General features: G+C 42.5%; 1 long non-coding RNA gene across 1 annotated transcript; it reads left to right on the top strand.

Moving 5' to 3' along the window:
- The first annotated feature begins 3414 nt into the window (after positions 1-3414).
- On the top strand, positions 3415-4499 carry LOC128342082 (uncharacterized). The gene is made up of 2 exons (XR_008314758.1): positions 3415-3550; positions 4298-4499. It is a non-coding gene; the product is annotated as an uncharacterized LOC128342082 (long non-coding RNA).
- Positions 4500-5142: the final 643 nt, after the last annotated feature.

The raw sequence follows: 5142 nt of genomic DNA, 5'->3' as shown, positions 1-5142 counted from the left end.
AGCATACACAGAGTCAGGCAGCAGGCGCTCCCAGCTGAGGGAGGATCCCTCAATGCACCGAGCTCCTTGCGCGGTGCATGGAAGGATGCTGGAGGATCTCCTCCGGCTCCCTGCTCTGCTGCTCATGTGCCACAACGAGCGACAGAGTGAACTGGAGTGATTTTTTGCATGGAGGCAGGCCAGAGCCAGCCTTCCCGCCAGCCCTCTGCCCCGCCAGCAATTATGATCATGTTCATCACCTTAAAGTGGAGTAAGCTTTTCTCCCAGCTGCCCCTCTTTAAGCAGCACCAAGTGTTTGTGGGAGAATTTGTTTCCAGGGTATTTATTTCACTGAAAGCACAGATCCTAGCAAACCTGTCCAAATGACCTGATTAGTCCTTTGCCATGGAGAGTAAAGAGAACTATCTGGGGAGCATTTCCCCAAAGGCTGTTACCCTCTGACCTGGGGATTAGCAGAATATCTCAAGCAGAGCTTGTGTGTCTATCATTTTCTAGGCAAAATGGAATGTAAAGGGGTGGGGAAGGGAAGGTGTAGGTGTTAGAGATTGTTGATTTTTACCCACAACAGGTAAAACAGCAGAGCACTAAGGAATGAGCACACACTCCAGTTACAGAGTAGGTAGCAGAGGATGGTTTGGATATTGCAGCTATTTAGAGAAAACACATGGAGATCCTTGTGTGACTAAACACTAAACATTTTTTGGTTAAATACACCTAGACAGGAAAGACCTATACCTAATCTAAAGGACTACATAGTGGATAGGTAAGGAGAGAGAGAGATAGATGTTTCCATCTGCTCTCTAGGAGGAAAGGAAGGATTGTGACTCAGCACAGGAAGTGCTGCAGAGTCAGTTCAGGGGTCATAGTGTAGGGACAGATAGGGAGACCCTGACTCACTGTCTCTGCTCCCAATGCCCCTAGTGGTCATTAGGACAGTTGATGCAAAAGGTCGATGCACTGGAAGTTCATCTCCAACAGTAGGAATATCTTATGTATCTATCTTCCCTTAAAAGAAAACAGCCAGAAGTTATTTCTGCTGTTTGCTCGTGTATGGACACAGCTAATTATTTACCAGTCTCGTAAGCATCTTTGAGATATAATCTTATCAAGGAAGAGGGTGTGGGAACAGTAACAAGCAAGAGGTTAAAGGCCAGCTGCACAAATGCAAATTTTTACTGTGTGAATTCAGAGCAAAGCTCACTTTTCTAGAAATCTTTGGTATGCTTCATAGATTCCTTGGAGGAAACAAGTTTTCTAAACATGCTATGGCGCAGAACTCTCAGTTGGGACTTCCTTGCAATCAGTGTCTACAACATGTTATGCTTTAAGAGCTGTTTTGTGACATACATATTAGATTTTAAAGCTAGAATGGAGACATGTGCTAATAGTGGGTTAAACATATCCTTTAGATATGGCAAAGGAAGAATAGGAGGTTATGAATCTAGCATGGAAGTGCAGAACTAGAAATGTATGGCTGAATCATAATGGCCTCAGATCATCCTGACATTTGCTGAAATAGTTATTGTAGGTACTGCAGCTTCACATTTGTTCTTATGAGGATGGTGAAAGTAGACACAGTGCTTATTTTAGCGAGTTATTCTGTTAGCCCTATGCTGACTGGTTAAGCCAATAATTCTTTGAAATAAATTTTGCGCCTTGAAGAAGCCCACATCCAGGAGTGCCGAGCTTAGCTTTCCATTTTCCAAGTTCTTGCCTGTCCCTCTCTTTGAGGTTCCTTAGAGTAGGGGTCCCAAATCTTGGGTCCACAGATGTTGTAGTCCTATGGCTATTGTGGCTGAGGATGAGGGAGTTACAGTCAACAAGATCTGGGACCCAAGGTTGGGAACCCCGCCTTATAAGACTACAGAAGTTCAGAGACTCTTATAGAACATTTCCCCCACACCCCTGGCCTTGGATTCATAGGCAAGGACTCCCAGCTTTACAACTTCCACAGAACAGTTCAGCAAGGGATGAAACCTGAGGCTGAGCCCCCTGCAGCAGGATCTTTTGGACTCACTCCCACCATTATTTATTTATTTATTTATTTAAACATTTCTACACTGCCCAAAACCTACGTCTCCAAAACTTACGTCTCTTACCATCTTTGTCCCCTCAAGAGTTCTGCAACCTCAGAACATTTTAATGTTGATCCCAGTACACAATGACCATGATTTAGCCATGGCTGCTCAACTTTAACCCTACTGTGGATGTTGGCCTACAATGCCCATAATCCCTGGCTATTGGTCACTGTGGCTGGGAATTATGGGAGTTGTAGTCCAAGAACAGCTGGGGGACTAAAGCTGAGCAGGCCTAATTTAGACCCTTTTATATCCTGTGTGGGCATGGTAGCTGCTGCTTGCACCAACTCTGAACTGCCCATGCTAGCAGCCTAAATACTGCAGGCAAAGTCCTGCACATATTAGCATGTCCCTGAATTTGGCCAGTTCTGGCTATTTGCAAGGGCGTGCACACTACTGCCCACCTCACAATCACCTCTGCTTGTAGTATTGACAGCTCACCATCAGCGAAACAGCAATATGCATGCTGGGGCTAATCACGAAGGCCTGGAGCAGCCTGGATACAACTATACCCTTATCCCAGAGTCATTACATGGAAGTTAGTGCCATTCATTTCATGTCCCACTGATGACTTCCACCACCCCATGACAGTGTGCTACTAAGGGTTGTTTGGTCAAATGGTCATGAAAAGTGGTCCTTAGGCTATCATCCTAAGCATGCAGTCATGAAGTGGAACTTGAAATTAATGGCTTCCATGTAATTACTGAACATGTAAATGTAGGGTATAGTTGTCTTCAGGCTCATCCAGGCTGCTGTCTCTTTCCTGGCAAATATCCGAAGCATAAAGCTGCTTTCCAGTGCCCCCCACCCACCGCTCTTAAACAAAACGGGTAAACCAGCCAGTAGTATTTGGTTGAAAACATCTATTTCTAGTAGCTCCTCGGGTATATTTTTTGATTTGTTATTTGCTATGGACGTAGTCTCTCTTCTTGATCTGGGACAGGCTTGTGTGTCTCTGAATGTGTCTGTGAACTGGCTCAGGGTGGACTCCCTGTGTGTGTGTGTTTGTCTCCTCCTCACTTGCTGTCTTGAATTCCAAACTGAGAGGTTCTCCCTTTCTGTGCATTAGAGACTGTCAGTCTGCTTCTTGTTTCCTTGGCCACTGTTCCAGTTAGTAATAAATATCGAACTCTTGTTTCTCAGTTCAAGTTGCTTCCTGTACAATTCCTTAAAGAGGATACGTAATTTCTCTGCAACAGATGAGGCAAAATGTTTTTCGTAGAGAAAGGGACAGTATTATGTATGTATGGTTCAAGCCTGTGCAGTTATGTATGTCATAAACAGTATACAAACATCGCAATGAATATGGTAATGTGTGATTATTTTGCAGGAATCATAACAGAAGTGGGCAAAATTTATTCTTGCCAGCACACTCAGATAAACATGATATCTGAATGCATTTCAGCTCAGCAGCTGCACCTCTGAGGATCAAAGCAACAGGACTAAGTGTGAATGAATCCAACAGCTATTTTGTGAGCATGTTTTACTTTGTTTTGTGCAAATGTGCTATGTAAGTACCTGGCACATCTTATATCTATTTCTGAAAGAGATGGAAAGATTATGATCTTTATGGATGCATAACTGGAGCATCTACAGGCGAGAGGAAGGTACCAGCAGACTTGGGGAACCCACAGATATGTCAGTTTCACAAAATTGGGGGTGGGGGGGAGGTGAAAAAGTAGAGTTCAGTAAATACAACTGTGTTTTTGTAAACAGAGAATTAAGCTATCTGTTACCCTTTCAGGAGGCCCATGCATGCACCAACATCCAGTACTCCAACTTTTATATAAAATGTCCATATTACATAATGTGTAATATGTCCATATTAAATGTATTAATGATCCCAGCTCATGCTTTTGCTTTTCTCCTATGAGAAGTTCAATCTTATTAGTCAAATTGCAATTATCAAATGATTGGATTATCTAGCTATCCTGTCCTAATGAGCAGAACAAAGGCTGAAGATGGGAAGGATGGTTTTGAACATTTTAACATAAATGTAATTCCAAAGATGTTGATCGTATCAAAGGTTTGAGGCAAAAAAAGAAGTGTGAATTAATTGAAACACCTTTGGATGGCTTCCATTGATTAAGAAGACAATTTTCAGAAGAAAACAATAGTTCAAGGATGGTTGGTGGATCTCTGATCCCATGAATTACCTGAGGCAATTTAGATTTTGTTCCAATTGGAAGCCAAATGATTGCTTTGTTTTGTTGTTTAAGCTCTTCTAGGACCACTTCACACACTATGAAATTCTACTTAGACGCCATTGTGAAGAGGAATTTATGTAAACTCCCCATGAAGATTGTTATATGTGATGACCTTATGTGTCTGTAATTATCTGAATGTATACGGTATACCTGTGCTGTAAAACTGCAAAGCTCATATTTAGAATTATCACATTGATTGATTGATTGAGTGCCATCAAGTCAGTGTCGACTCTTAACGACCACATAGACAGATTCTCTCCAGGATGATCTGTCTTCAACTTGGACTTTAAGGTCTCTCAGTGGTGCATTCATTGCTGTCGTAATTGAGTCCATACACTTTGCTGCTGGTCATCCTCCCAGCATTGTGGACTTCTCAAGGGAGCCGGGTCTTCGCATAATGTGCCCAAAGTATGATACTTTGAGCCTGGTCATTTGTGCTGCGAGTGAAAATTCTAGATTGATTTGTTTGTTTTTCTTTGTGAAAATTCCTATACAGAAGTGTCTTCTATATAGGAATTTCATTGTGTCTGCCATGGTCCATTTTATGGCTTCTTCCTAGCAAGGAGGACACACTAGCAGCTCCCATTGAGGTCAGCCATAGAAGAATGTTGGTTATAAGACATTAAGCATGCTACTGTCTTTTAACCCAGTCAGCATCCCTATCACTTGTTCAACAATCCTTTCAGATATATTGCATTGCACTCCAAACACACTAGAGCTTCACTTCTGAAAATGGTGTGACTGTGTCAATGGCCGCATTCACACGTAACATGAAACTGCAGTTAAATGGGGCAGAGGTTTGAATTCATGAATGTCCAAATGCATGCAACTGCAGATTTGTGGCTAAAGAGACCTGA

The sequence above is a fragment of the Hemicordylus capensis genome, chromosome 2, assembly GCF_027244095.1.
Source record: "Hemicordylus capensis ecotype Gifberg chromosome 2, rHemCap1.1.pri, whole genome shotgun sequence".
Lineage (NCBI taxonomy): Eukaryota > Metazoa > Chordata > Lepidosauria > Squamata > Cordylidae > Hemicordylus > Hemicordylus capensis.
Note: the sequence above shows the minus strand (reverse complement) of the source record. Positions and strands in the feature narration are given on the sequence as shown.